At 32.9% G+C, this 16,457-nt stretch overlaps 1 long non-coding RNA gene across 1 annotated transcript in view; it reads left to right on the top strand.

The window, feature by feature from the left end:
* Positions 1-10,547, top strand: part of LOC103099749 (uncharacterized) — a 110,867-nt gene extending 100,320 nt beyond the window's left edge. Inside the window, exon 3 of the long non-coding RNA XR_465323.2 lies at positions 9,891-10,547. This is a non-coding gene — a long non-coding RNA (uncharacterized LOC103099749). The remainder of the gene's footprint in view (positions 1-9,890) is intronic.
* The last annotated feature ends 5,910 nt before the right edge of the window (positions 10,548-16,457 follow it).

Genomic DNA, 16,457 nt, shown 5'->3' with positions numbered 1-16,457 from the left:
TAAGTGGATTTATTAAAATAATTGTCACTATAAACACATTACATGTATATTTTGACTTTGATGATTACAATAAATTTGGTGAATCATTTCCTTTGTCTTCTCAATCTATGACTCTGAGGTTCCATCCCTTATTCATAGTGTGATGAGATGGATTATGTTTGTCAACTAGAAATGATGCAAACATTTCACCCTGTAAAGCATTTCCAAGAGTTATTCCTTATGAAGTCTGAGATTGTGCAGAAGACTTGAGAGGATTATTATTTCATCCTGTCAGTCAACTAATACATATACACGCATACAGCCTAATAACTTTATACTTCATATCAATACTCATCTTTTTGAAAACAAGAATTTCTCAATATGATATGAAACTGTCTGAGCCCCAATTCCTCTTTTTGAATACTTTGGGTAAGGTCATATGCAAATATTTCCTCTTTTTGTTCTTTTATTAATGATTTTCATGGCTGTGTGTATATCAATATCTATATAAAATGTCTTTGAGTATAATCTGGTAATACTCCAATAAAGAGTTTTCTTTGGGAAGATGCATGGGTGTTAGGGTCACAAGGATTTTCTTAAGTCTTTATCATATTATCTCCCACAAATCATAATACAGTAAAGATTTCCTAATTTTAATTTTATTCTAATGTGAACTCTGTGCAGTGATTAGGTACTTTAATACTTGGCATTTTGGGAATGTGGAGAAGATAAAATATAGGTATTTTAAGTGATCATAAGTTTGCAGCAATGCATTTTTTTATCTAACTACAAATTGATGGCCATTTTAAACTGTCAACATTTTAGGAATCTTTAGGAATAATAAAAGGATTCTAGCACCTAGTGTAGTATATGTAGTAGGTATTTAATAAATGCTTATTTAAATAAATTATTCTTTCTAACACAAAATGCATTTTTTGGTTTTGCCTTCCTATTCCTATGGTCAAGAGAAGGGATCAGGCCTGAAATTATTTGAGAGAATTCTTCTAAAATTTAGCAATGAGGGGGCATCTAGGTGACTCAGTGAATTGAGAACCAGGGCCAGAGAGGGGAGGTGCTGGGTTCAAATTTGACCTCAGACACTTCCTGGCTATGGGACCCTGGGCAAGTCACTTAACCCCTCATTGCCTAGCCTTTACCACTCTTCTGCCTTGGAATGAATCTACAGTATTGATTCCAAGAAGGAAGGTAAGGGTTTTAAAAATAAATTAATAAACAAACAAAAAAAAAGAAAAAAGAAAGTTAGCAATGATTAAGATAAGATTTCCAATTATCCCTTTACAAATGTGCTTTCCTCTAACTTTGAACTTATCTTCCCCTATTTCCATCTTTTTAATATCATATACAAACTGAGCACAAGTATCTAGTCATATCTAAATTCTCCTCCTTCATGGTTATATCTCATTATATGAGTTGGCTATATGGTTATATCTCATTCCAATCCAAATGTTGCCAGCTCAATTAAAAAAAGAGGAAAAAGTTGGTTTGTCTGATGTTATTCTATAGGCCAACAATCATTTGAATGGATGGATGAATAAATTTAAAAAATTATTAAGCACTTTGTATGAAGAAATATACTAATTACTAGGAGCATAGAAAATGGAGCCAATTCTTAAGAATTTCACATTTGAATATAGGTCTTCTCGATCTTTAGTGTATCAAGAATGCCTTTGATCATGTGGTGAAAACTCTGAATCCTTAATAAGAATAATATTTTTAAATTCATAAAATGAAATACTTAGATTTTACAAAAGAATACAAATTGAAATATGGTTGTGAAAATATTTACATGTGAGACATATTAATGATATCCTGACTAAAATCTCCAATACTAGTTGAAAGAAACAAGGCCTATCAGATGGACCTTAGGTTGCTAAGAGCCATATCAATGGTGAATAGTCTTAATGTCATTTCCACTGAAAAACCTTATTTTGTATACTCTTTAACAATGATAATGAGTTTGGGTGTAAGATCTTTATAAAAGCTTTTCCATAATTCAGTATTTGAGGGATATATTTTCCTTGAAAAAGAACATTGAAGCTTTATAATCTTTCCAGTGGCAAAAAATTAAATTATGTCTCTGATAAACAAATACCAACTTTCATAGACATCACTGGTAAGCAATTGGAATAGCTGTTTCCCTCAAGGTTTTTAATTGCTTTGTGGTTACATAATATGTTATTGGAGTCTGTAGGATAGGGAGCAATCATTGATATGCAGTGCTGAAGTAGTCTCTTGTTTCTGTGACTGATTAGGCATGAGTTATCACTTTTTTATTATTTTGCTAAAATATTTCACATTAGTACTGTAGATGGCATCATTTATACAATCCCATACACATTTTAAAATGTTCCTACCAATGAGGATATAGCTAACTTCTTATTTGTTACTGGCCCATTAGCCTCCTAGGTTGAATTCTTTTGCAAAAAATAATCCCTTTATTTGAAATATGTGACTTTTTTAATAGGCTATATTTCTATATTGGACTATTAATAGCTATGTTAAAATGCTATATTTTGATATAACTAACAGAAAAGAACACTTGATTAAATAATCTGTGTATCAATTTTATGTATGCATTTAATTATTTTCTTTCAATCCATTTAATTATTTCCCAGGTAGAGTATCAATTGTTTCTTATATTTCTAAAAATCTTTTTTCTCTTGTCCTATAACCACAAGAAATAAATATTAGTGTATTTTCAGAGTCATTGTTTCCTATATTATAATATTCAGATAAATATCCTAATTGTGAATGCAATATCTATTATTTTTAATGTAATTTATCTGGTTTAAAAATGGAAGCCATTTCTTTTACCAGGAGAGAATAATGATTTGGTTCACTGAGAGTGAAGGACCACTGGTATCTACATTCTAGGGAGGAATCTGCCTTTGAACTATCCTAAATTTTCAGGTTCAGGTATTCAATGATAATATTGGCAAGGAAATTTATGAGGTTATAATTCATATGAAATTTTTGTACCCCCAAATCAAATTTTTATTTTTAAATTAAATTATCATATTATAACAAATTTACAAATACATTTTTCAAAGTTATATAATCCAAATTGTCTCCCTCCATTCTTCCCTCCCCCTGCTCAGAGCTAGTGAGCAATGAATTCTGGATTATATATGTATTTTCATGCAAAACATTTCCATATTATTCATTTTTGTAAATGAGTTATCTTATAAAACCCAAACCCCCAAACATATTCCCAAATAAAAAAGTGATAAATCATTTGGTTTCATCTACATTCCTACTCTATAAATTCTTCTGAAGCTGGAAAGCTTTGTTTTTCATAAGTCCCTCAGAATTATTCTGGATCTTTATATCACTATTAGTAGCAAATTCTTCACATTTAATCATTCTACAATATTGCTGTTACTGTGTACAATGTTTTCCTTATTTTACTCTGCATCAGTTCATGTAGGTCTTTCCAACTCATTCTAAAACCTTTTTGTTCATCATTCCATATAGAAAAATAATATTCCATCACCACCATAATGCCACAATTTGTTCAAGCCATTCCCCAATTGAAGGTTGTCACTTTAGTTTCCAATTCTTTACCACCTGTTAAATTTAATTGTGGTTGTTCTGGAATACATCAATTGGTGGTCACCAGGGATTTAATTTCTAAATCCCCAAATGAATTACTAAAGTAAAATGGAATTTATGGTAGTTAATTTTATAATAGAGAGAAGATATTAAGGAATGAGAGAGAGAGAGAGAGAGAGAGAGAGAGAGAGAGAGAGAAGGAGATAGAGAGAAGGAGATAGAGAGAGAGAGAGAGAGAGAGAGAGAGAGAGAGAGAGAGAGAGAGAAGGAGATAGAGAGAGAGAGAGAGAGAGAGAGAGAGAGAGAGAGAAGGAGAGAGAGAGAGAGAGAGAGAGAGAGAGAGAGAGAGAGAGAGAGAGAGAGAGAGAGAGAGAGAGAGAGAGAGAGAGAGAGAGAGAGAGAGAGAGAGAGAACTCCGGCTTCCTCTGAGCCAGGTAGAAATTCTAAGGCCCTAATCAGGGAAAAGAATCTCAAAATGATGGGCCTTTCTTGGAGGTTTACACCTCTAGAAAGGCAGGGCCACTAACTCAGCCTTTCACTCACCAATGGTGACCATCTAAAAGGAAAAACAGTCTGAGGTCTCCTGTACAAACTCTTTTGCATATACAAGCTCTGGGACCCTGGGGAAGACTGTTATCTTCTTAATGTTTAATCAGTTCACTTGGACAGTAGGTAAAGGTAGAAGGACTTTCCTCACATGGGAGTTCTTCATACCAATAAAATTATACGTATAGTCATTATCCCTTTTGTCTATACATCTTGTTTTTGACACAAGAGATATTTTCAATCTCCAGATACCTTATTCTGTTTCATGTACGCTTTGATCCAGTGACATTTGATCCAGTGGCCTCCTTATTTTTCCTCACCAAGACACATTAACTACAGATATTTGATTTGTATGTTTCTGATGGCTGGAATGTTTTATCTTTTCATCTCTGCCTACTGGATTCCTTGGCTTCTTTCAAGTGCAACTAATATATCATCTTCCCTCTTCCATACCCCTTAATTGTACTTCCTCCTCTATTTTAAATATTTTGTTTTTTTTTCTCAGATATAGCTTATTTGTACATATTTATTTGCTTATTGTCTTCCTCATTAGATTGTGACCTTCTTAGAGGAAGTCACCTTCTGTTGCCTCTTTTTGAACCCCCAGTGCTTAGCACAGTGCCTTGCACATAATAGATATTTAATGAATGCTTATTGACTAACTTCCTTAAAAGCAAACAAACAAAATTCTCCACAGAGTATCTTAGATGAAAACATTTAAGTAAAATCACTTAATAGAATAATTGTGACTGAGATATATTCATTATTATTTGATAAAGAGAAAGAAGATTATTAGTTTTAACTTTTAAAAATCTGTAATCAGCTTTGTCAATTACATGAAAACCATATTTTGATGTTTTAGTGTTGTTTTCATTTCTATTATTATGGTCATTTTGTACATAAATTACTGTTTCTACTGCTAGCTTAACTTGTATAATTTCATAGACTCATTTCCATGTTTGTCTGAGTGCTTTGAATACATTTTTTTAAAAAGAGTACTCATTGTCCATTATATTTCTATTACACTGTCAGAAATTCATAGCCTCTTTAGGTTTTATGCATGCTAGTGTCAGTATGGAGCCTGTGGATTTTTTCTCTGAATAGTGCACAAAATAAAAAAATATTAAAAAGGAGACATATTATACAAAAATACAATGATCAAAATATTAAAAGATCCAAATTCATAGATCCTTTAGACTCAATGGATCACGCATCCCCTCTCCTTGACCCCCAAGGTTAAGAATCACTCTATCACATTTGTTTAAGCATTCCCAAATTGGGTACCTATTACCAAATTTGACAATTTAGTGATTTCTGTTGTGTTACTTTTACATATTTTTGACTTGTTTATCACATGAACTAATAATATCTTCCTTTTTGGGAGACAGGGGAATGCTAATCTTCTTATAACCACTCTAAAGTTAAAATCTCTGTGTTTTGTTATTTTTGGCTTAATTTGTCTTTGTTTTCTTTTTGTAATATCCTTCTAAAATTTTAATAGCCCAATTTCATGGTTTTGAGAACATATATCATAACTGGTTATTACAGAAATATTATTGCTCTTCTGTCTTGGAAGGCAGAAGGTAAATGTTTTTTTAATTTAAAAATAAATTTTAAAAAATAATCAAAGCCTACAGTATTAATATCCCTTGATTTATTTTAAGATTTTTACATTTATTAAGAAAAAACTGACATTTTTATATCATTAGAGAAGGTTTACATGAGATAAAATAGTTGTTGAAAATTCTTTGTCACTTATATACATCAGGATATTAATAAAATGTTTTGGTTGATATCCTATCATTTGAAAGTCATATTTAGTTTTGTTTAGGAAAGTTTAGAATGAATCTACTAAGACTAGGAAAAACCACAAAAAGCTTTTAGTGACTTCATGAAAAAATATCATGTTTTATATTAATTTTTAACATAATTGTTTCAGTTACCTGTTTTATTATATTATATTATATTATATTACAGTTTTTAGAGTATTTATCATATGCTTTAATTTCTCTTTATAATTGGGTTTCTTATTATCTATTTTAGGTAAAACAAGTATTTTCTGCAGAACTGAATCAAAGACTTTTGAATGTTTAATAAATGCAATATCATAGAAATCTCTTTACTATAGTAATATTCATATATTCCCAATAAATGATTATTAAACATAATTTAAATAGAAAAAATTATTAAGCACTTAAAATATTTTAAGCATTGTGCCGTTGTGCTTTATGTAAAAATAGAGAAGTAAAATAGTTCTGATCTCAGGAATTTCATGCTTTACCTGTGGGAAATAGGCAATAGAGGACATTTTATGGCACATTGACTAGTTAGCTAATAGTTGACTTGAATTTCATTATTTTTCTTAAAATTCATATTTTCTGATGATTTCATTTTTACCTCTATTGCTATTGTTATTTCTTTACATTATTTAGTGTATTTCTTGATATTTTAAAGTCAATAAGTGGCCATTTAATCAACTATATTACTAGTTTTTGTCACTATTCTGGGTTCATGATAAAAATATTTAGTAATTTAGACAAATGTACATGAGTCAATATTCAAGTCACTAAATATTTTTAAACACCTATTATATGACAGGTACTACAAATGGTAGGCAATAGCATGAGTACCAATCTGAATCCTACTTCATTCCTTTACTACATTATTTTTTACTTTCTACAATCATTTAACCTGAATTTTCACATTTATAAAGTAATGATAATATTGACATTCTTTAATTGACTTTCTGAAAGAAATATCCAAATATTTCATTTTACAAAAGGAAGAATCATATAAATTCAAAACACAAAAATATACTTGATGTCAAAAGCCAGAAAATGATTTATGCACAAGAAGAAGCTGTTTTCTCTTTAAATCACAAGAAAGACAGAACATGTCATTCAAATTTTGTATGTATCATTTCGAGTTGGATGCAATTTCCTTAAGAAGTACAGAAGTTTTAGAAAGCTTTTGTACATAAGAACATTAATATGCTACTGTTATTTCACAGTATCAAGTCAAGGGATAAAATTTTTAAAATAAGATTCCTACTTAAGACATCCATATATGAATCTGGAAGATAAAGTCAGGTCAGTTAAACTTTTCTAAATTTAAATATTTTTGACATTTTAAAACAATATCAGTTTGCTTTAGAAAATAAATATTGTACATGGTTGTACACAATAACAACAATAATGTATGACAACCAACTGTGAATGACTTAACTATTGTTAACAAGGCAAAGCTCTGGGACAACTCCAGGGGATTCATGTTCTAAAAGAATACCCATCTCCAAAGAAGGAACAGATAGAACCCAAATGCAGATTAAAATGTATCATTTTCACTTTATTTCCTCCACGAATTTTCCTCTCGTATAAACAATATGCATCTTATTTCACACCAAAATGAATAGGGAAATATGTATTATATGCTAATATATGTACAACAATATATATTAATATGTTAATATATCATATTAACTGCCTTCTTGGGGAGGAAGGAGGTGTGGTAGGGAGGAGAAGAAACAATGAGATAGATTTTTGGAAATAGCTAATGTAACAATTTGTTTCTCTTGGATAAGAATGTTTATGATAATTTATTACATATATATATCAAATCATATATTATATTATTGTTATATATTCATATATTACATGGTATGATGTACATGTAATTTATAACAAAAAGAAAATTATTATTGACATTAATTAATGAAGACAATAATTCTGATCTTAACTCAAAGATTTTATTGTATACATTAATATTTATATGTAAAAATAAAAGCTAATTACTTGGCTATTGAACTTACAGAATTATCATTAGTTTTTTTTTTATTAAATAGCTGTAAGTTGTTTTTAAATTATTATAATTTTTTTCTGTTATCAAACAAAAGTACTTATTTCTATTTTTTCTTGCTAAGGGCAAACTCTGGTTTTGTAAAATATGTTGGCACAAGACATATTTGGGACATATATGGCCATCAGTCTAAAAAGTGTACCATTAGGTTGGGAAGAGAATTTACAAAAGATACATAGACTATTTATATTTTATTTTAAAAAAATCTTACCACACCAGGCCCCAGGCACTTGGTTATCCCCATTTCACCCTTGTGGTTATGTGCCCTACTTGTTGCTAGCAGCTACGTTAGGATAACATCATTCTGAGTGGACTGGGAACCACCATTATTTGCCTTTGTCCTTCGTGGATAATAGTATATCACTAGTTAGTCTAATGATGTAGTCGGTAAGTGTCTAATTAGTAAATTGGTTCAATTCTTACTTCCTGGAGAAGTATTTTCTTATTTTCTCCCTTCCTACTGCATTTCCAATGACTCTAAATATGTAAACATTGAATAATGCAGTCAATAATGCAGGCATGTTGACTGAAACAGTACTTTGCCTGTAACTATGGAAGCCCAAAACAATATGAAACATATTAAAGAACTCTCTCATAAACTATGCACCTGGAGGTTCCCCCCAAATCAGACAGTTCTAAAGGAGCATAAAGTTCATTCCCTGAACTCAGGAGTTCCATGGTACAATATACGTCTTTAGGCTAAACTATTCCCACTGTCTTAATGTCCCCCATCTGCTTTTCTATGACAGATACCCAAAATGTCAAACTCCAGGGAGTAAAAATTCTGATTCAACATAGAATATTTACTTGATTGTGTAACAAAAAGACAACTCAATTATCAGAGGATCTCTTTAACTAGACTAATTGTTCAGTCATCTCAGCTATGTTGCCATTCCATGGAGATTGCCATTCCCTGTGTTTTCAGTTGAGCAGTGCCAGTTTGGTTACTGTGATAGAAATATAAACACAAAAAAGGGAATTTTGCTTAAAAGAAGAGTAAACTTAAAATCAAATCATGGGTCCCTTGTGACATCATTGTCCTTATTTTTATTTATTTTTTTTAATCAAAGGGATGCTTTTCCTTTGAAAGTCCTATGATTCAGACATTTCCCAAAAGTCTCTTATCTGAAATACTTAAGGAAAATCTCCATTTCATAATACTTTTGAAATGCTACCATTTTTGCCAGTTATTAATTTTTGAAGTTTCATGTGCAACGTATACAGCTTGAGCCAACATTATTGACTAGACTAAAAAATCCTTTACGAAGTTTCCTATTTCTAATTTTTAATGAAAATGCTCAAGACATAGAGGAGTTTTAATGGCCTATACATTTTAATTAAATAACAGCTCCTGGTTTAATAGTAGATAACTTTATCACTGAATTATTTCTTTATTAATGAAATAGCATCCAATTACCCACAAATATGCTTTTGAAATGAAGATCTCTGAGCTGCCTTTCTAATAAGTAAGAAACAATATTATGTGTCCTATTTTTCTCCCTTAGATTTTAGACTTTCATATATTATTTTTCCTTTGTTAAAAATATCTATTAATTTATATATTAATGAGAAAATTTTTGGGGAAGAACTTATCTTTTGACCATATTTTTTCTTTAACATATAGGTCAAAGTTCTTCTTTAAGTGTAATATGTCATTTTATTTTTTTAGAGATGTTTTCCTTAAAAAATCTTATTATGTCAAGCATATCTTTTTCTTTTGACTGTGATCCTAATTGAAGTACAACTGTACACTCAAATACATGTAGATATAGAAAAAGGTAGAACTACATGTCTCCCTTGCTGGACATATTTCTTACTTAATATTCCTAAATAATGACCTATTCTCATTCATTATTATTTTGAGTGCTATTAACAACTATATTTTGAATGTATATAGCCAATTAAAATGTTAACTTCCTCTTTTTTGACTCTTATAGGAAAGGAGGAAAACACTAGGATCTGGAACTTGTGGGAAAGAATTCATCATTAAAAACCACTTTGGATCAGAATTCTAGAACTGAGTTATTAACAAATGAACTGGGCTCATGATAATGGGAATACTTTTTAAAAAAAGTGGGGGTGTGGGTGGGACAGGGACAGGGGTTGAGGGAAAAGAATATACTGGCACAGCTTCCCAAACATCCATAGAATTTCTCTGGTTGGTATTAGTACTCTGGATTAATTATTAAAGTACCTTCCAGGACTTATGGTTTCACTTTCTCATCTGTTCAAGAAAAATAAATGAACTGAAAACCTTCATACATTTAGTGTGAGAAGAGAATAATGTTGATCTATATCTTTCTTTGATGTTTTCCTGCTTTTCTTAAAATTCAGAGCACCTTTCAAAAGTAAAACTATTCCACAAAAGATTGATTTAAGATAACAAATTTTTAGGGCATTTTATTGGTCCATTTATTCTCTGAATGTTCAACAGAACTTTTACCTGCCTGTAATTTAGTATGAACACCATTTATAATAATTATATATCCAGCTGGGTGCCATTTAGAATGGGAAAATGGATTCATTCTTCTCTGTGTACTCTGTATGATATGTCATGCCAGTAATAAAATGATTAAAAATCTGCAATAAAAATATCAGTATATGATTAACTTAATATTACAAAAATTAATGGAAATACTATCCTGCCTGCCACTCCACCCTTATTAGAACTCATTGTGGTTTGGCAAGCTTAGAAAATTGGGTTATTTTACACACTATTTCTGTTGCAAACCCCTGGGACATTTAAAATCAGCCTGAATGAAGCATTAAAAAGTGCATTGAAGAGAATAATTTTGCACAGGCAAGAAGATTTGATTATATTCAATACATTTTCCCCCTTCTGTCTCTGGTTCTGATTTAAAGGGCAACTGTTTAAAAAAATCTCTCACCCAACTTATTTACCAACTAGTGGCATATGCTTTGGGAAGGTAATATGCTTTGTCATAACCATGGGCTACATATTTCAAAGGGAGAATATTAAATTTATTTTTCTCTACCAGTATTTATTGAGGATCTACTATATGTCTGCAGAACCTAGAAAATAGAGAGGATTTATTTACCAAGGCAGTTTGATGGGTAATACAATTCAAAATTATCTCCCATTCTACCAATAGCAAGGAGAATGCAAATCTAAGGAGGTAAAACCAGTACTTCCAACTCCATAAAATAGAAGTCTTATCTCAAAAGAGCATTGCTTTTGTTCAGTTCGATCTGACTCTGTAACTGAATTTTTAAGATTTTCTTCACAAAGGTACTGGAATTGTTTGCCATTTCTTTCTTAAACTTATTTTTATAGATGAAGGACTAAGACAAGTAAGGTTTAGTGACTTAACTAGGCTCACACAGCTAGTAAATGTCTAAAGACAGATTTGAACTCATGAATATAAGTTTTCCTAATTCCAGGCTGGGTACTCTGTTGAAAACACCACTGAGATGTCCTTTTATCCTTCACAATGAATATAATATACATATACAAAGTTCATTCTCGATCTTCTTGATGAAGTGTAGGTTTTCCAGAATCTTTCTGCAACAGTTCATTCTCTGGATATAAAAGTTTCAAGCTTCTTTCTTGAAGATCTTTTCTCGAACAAAATCAAAATCTTGAATTTTTTTTAAAAGTACAATCTTAAACAAAAAATCTTTTATAAAAATTTGAACATTTTAAATTAAAATACAATCCCCCCTGACATAAGTATTAAAAAACATTCAGTTCAACTCAATGCAATGTTGAGTTATGGGGGTGTATGAGTCAATTATCAAAAGAAGAGAAAAATAATAAAAAACAAAAGGAAAAATTCAAAATAGGGCCTTGTATAGGTCCAATATAAAGTAATTTCTATCCCACAAGTCTGTAGGACAGAATACAGTAATATGTCATTTAGCCATTTGCAGCCAAGACTACAGGAAGTTGCCATAATACGGCAGCTCCGGACTCATGAAGTTCACGTAGTTTGTGCTGTAACTCCTGTATATAGGAAGCAATAGTAATATCTCCCCCTAATAGTGAGGTATATGCTGGGGAGAAAGGCTTAGCCTGTATAGGTGGATATCTAAAAAGCATCTCAAATGGTGAAATATGTAAGTCTCCTCTAGGCCTGCTTCTAAGATAAAATAGGGCCAGAGAGAGAATTTCAGGCCATTTTAAATGGGTCTCAGTGCATAATTTGCTAATCATAGTTTTAAGTTCTTTGTTCATCCTCTCTACTTGGCCTGAGCTCTGGGGGTGATATGGAACATGAAATTTGGGAGTTATTTCCAAGCAAGAATATATCTGATTTAGAACAGAATCAGTAAAATGACTCCCCCTATCGGAATCAATATGTATTGGCAAGCCAAAACAAGGAATAATTTCCTTTAGAAATATCTTTGCAACAAAATCCGCCATGGCTCGGGTCGCAGGAAATGTTTCCGGCCATCTGGTTAGTTGATCTACAATTACTAGACAAAATTTATAATGTCCAGCCTTTGGCATCATTATGAAATATATCTGTAGATGTTCAAAAGGTGTATAAGCCAGAGGATGTCCACCAAAGGCTTTTCCATGAAATGCATGTTGGTTATATGCCTGGCAGGTAGAGCAGGCTGAACACACTTTAGAGACTATGGTAGTTATAGCAGGGGCTGTCCATACTCTCTTAAGAGTCCATGATGCCCTGGGTGCCAAAATGACCATTTTTATGAATAGATTGTCAAATTTGGTTATAGAAACTTCTAGGGAAGTTTCTTCTAGGGAGCAGGGGTTTTCCTTCAGATGACACCCAAACTCCATTAATCTGTTTTGCTTTGAATTTTTGTTTCCATTTTTCCACTTCCTTTTTATTATAGGAAAGTGGTAAATTTAAATCATTAGTAGTTGTTAATGTTAAAATTACTTCAGGCGCTTCTATGGCTGCTAGTTTTGCAGCGGCATCTACTCGGTCATTTCCTCTAGAGACAGGGTCAGTGCCACCTGTATGGGCAGAACAATGAACTACAGCTAGGGCTTCACGCAGCTGGAGAGCAGAAAGAACTTCATTAATAATTTCTACATTAGCTATAGATTTTCCAGCTGAGGTTAAAAATCCTCTCTGGAGCCATAACATTCCGACTGAGTGACAAATGCCCAAAGCATATCTAGAATCCGTATAAATTGTTGCCTTTTTATCCTTGGCAATTATACAAGCTTGCTTCAGAGCTATGAGTTCTCTTTGAGCGCTAATGTTAGAAGGTATTGAAGCTGACCATTCAGTGGCAAATTCTGAGACTACGGCAGCTCCAGTATAAGGTATGCCATCCCTCATAAAAGATGAACCATCGGTAAATAAAATCAGATCTGCATTGTCTAAGGGAGTGTCCAAGAGATTATCTCGAGGCTTTTCTGCCATGGACACTAATGTTTCACAATTATGTAATGGTTCTCCTGAAGTTGGTAAATCTGGAAGCAAGGTGGTAGGGTTAATAGTAGTACAATGTTTTAAAGTAATGTTTTCACTATTTAATAAGGTTATTTCATATCTTATAATTCTCTGATCTGAAAATGCCTGTGTTCTATGTTTTATCAATAATGGTTCTACCTCATGTGGGCACATTATTGTTAATGGACATCCCAATACTAAATCAACAGTTTTTGTTACTACTAAGTCTGTAGCAGCTACTCCTCTAAGACATGGTGGTGCTCCTGATGCTACTGGGTCCAATTTAGCAGAATAATAAGCAATTGGGTGCTGAGAAGGTCCCAAAGTCTGAGTTAACACACCAGAAGCTACTCCTCTTCTCTCATGCACATACAAAGTAAAATGGCTTGTTATAATCTGGGATGCCTAGAGCAGGGGCAGACATGATAGCATTTTTAAGATCTGATAGAGCTGACAAGTGTTCAGGCTCTAATTTGAGGGGTTCGGGAACCAAATCCTTTGTTAATTCTATAAGGGGTTTAGTAATTTCCCCATAGCAAGGAATCCATTGTCTACAAAACCCTGTTGCTCCTAAAATTGCTCTCAACTGTTTCTTAGTAGTAGGAGCCCTTAAATTTTGAATATTCTCAATTTGTTTGGAGAAATATAACGAGAGCCCATAGTCAGGATGAATCCCAAATATTCTACTTTAGGGAGACACCACTGAACTTTATCATTCGAGATTTTATGTCCTCTTTTGTACAATTCCAAAAGAAGGTGTTTGCTATCTTCTTGACATGTTTCTGTGTCTGTTGAAGCCAAGAGTAGATCATCTACATATTTGATTAATTTGCTATTTTTAAATGTTATATTTTCTGTGTCTTGGCTCAAAATTTGCTCAAATAAACTCGGACTTTCCACATAACCCTGTGGCAGCAGACTCCATGAATTTTGTGAGCCCTTCCAGGTAAAAGCAAAAATATGCCTGGAGTTCTCATGTATAGATATGGAAAAGAAAGCTGAACACAAGTCTACTACTGTAAAGTATGTAGCTGTGCTAGGAATAGAGGAAATAATAGTATTTATGTTAGAAACTACGGAATGCCTCTTTATAACATGATTATTCACTGCCCTCAGATCCTGTACAAATCTATAGAGGTGCTTGCCATCGGGCCCTCTTTTTGGTTTTTTAACTGGCAGGATGGGCATGTTGTATTCAGATTTGCAATGGATTATTATTCCCTGTTCTATTAATGAGTTAATAACTGGTGTAATACCTTCAATTGCCTCCTTTGAGAGGGGATACTGGGGAATGGAAGGAGGTGGGCTAGATTTAGTTTACAATACAATGAGTAATCAAAGAAAGAGAGAGAGAGTAAGAAAGGAATAAATATGAAGGGCCTCAAGCCAATATGGCCTAGACCTGAGTCTTAAGAGAGAAATCAGTCAGTTTTTTAACACTCACCACAAGGTCTGACTAAACAAGGATTTTAGTGACACCAGGCCAGCTCCATCTCAGCTGACTTCACCAGTGAGAGCTCTCAAGCGATCCTCATCAGAGATCCTACAAAAGGATTTCTCCAAAAGGATATCTATCTCCTCAAGAGATTCTGCTTTTTCTTAGATAGGGGTTTTTCTCCCATGTCACCTCCCCTAAGTCCCTACATCTACCAATCACTGTAGATGCTTTCCAAAGGACTGCCCATCTGAATTCCTGCTAATTCGACATATCTCCTTAGTAAGTCTGAACGAGAGAAAACACAGCTGAGTCAACTAATCTCATCAAGAGAAAACTTGCCCTACCCTTTTAGATATTTAGCATCACATTGTATCAATTCTAAAAACAGGCCTGGCCTCAAAGAATTCCTTGTCCCACCATAAGCATAGATCAAAATGCTTTCTTTGTTTAGCAAGGTGTTTTCTGCCCTAAAGCAGTCTTAAGTACGGTTGGAGTAGAGGTCCTCCCATTTCTGATCCTGGCAAGTTCCCACATCAAAATGGGGAATGTTTCTCAGTAGGGAATTTGTTCCAATTAAGAATTCCCTGATGGGGAAATTTTTAACATTCACAAGTCTGAGAGATTTCAAGATTTACATTACACATATTAAAGATGTGGTAGGTGTGGCTACATAGCAGTTTATATGAAAAAAAAATTAGTGTTACTAAGGATTTCAATCTCATAATTAGTAATATTCTCCCATGTTGGTCTCCCTCCTTCATTCTGCAACTTAGCACCACCATTTTCAATGTGCATTTTACCAATATTCTCCCAAAGATTATACAAATTAGCATATATTTGATAGGAAACTTTTAAGGTCTTTTTAACATTCCTCAAGTACAACAATTAGTTTGTCTTTTTATTTTTTATCATACTTTTACTGAATGATGTATAGATTATTACCTAAAATTGAGCAATATGGTGGTCCACAAAAGCTAATATAACCACAGTTTTCACTAAGAGAAATATAGTGCCCTACATAAGGAACATCCTAACCCTGTTGTACTTTGCTTTAGTCAGACTGCATCTATCCTATTGTGTTTAGGTCAGAGATTCATATTTCCTATTAAGAATTACTTTCAAAAATTAAGGAGAGGCCAGAGGAATGTGGTAAGATTGGAAGAGTCTAAAGATTATGCTATATAAGAACTGGTTGAAGGAAATGGGTTTTTAATTTTGGAAAAAAAGTGAGATGAATAAAGGTATGTATTAACATATTTGAAAGATTATTCTATGCAACAGAAAATAGAGTTGTTCTGGTAGACTCTAGACCAAAACTAGTAAAAATATTGTTTTTACAAAAATATTGGATGGGCTCTTTTTTAAGGTGGAATTCTTTCTCATAAGCATTCTACAAACTAAAGCTAAGTGATGACTTCTGGTCAAGATGGCGGCTTAGAGAAAGCTAAAGTTCAGATCTCCTGAAACCCTTCCATTCTGAACTCAAACTATATGCTCCTAAGGCACCAAAATTCAAAACAAACAACAGCATAGGCCCCAGGAATCCTCCTCCTGCACCTGGACCTGGATCAGAAGGTACGGCCCCCCTAAAAGCCAGAACACGAGATCACTCGGACCTAAGGGGTAGGCAGAAGGAAGGTCCCAGGACCCATTCTCCCACCCAGAGTGCTGAG

The sequence above is a fragment of the Monodelphis domestica genome, chromosome 3, assembly GCF_027887165.1.
Source record: "Monodelphis domestica isolate mMonDom1 chromosome 3, mMonDom1.pri, whole genome shotgun sequence".
NCBI lineage: Eukaryota > Metazoa > Chordata > Mammalia > Didelphimorphia > Didelphidae > Monodelphis > Monodelphis domestica.
Note: the sequence above shows the minus strand (reverse complement) of the source record. Positions and strands in the feature narration are given on the sequence as shown.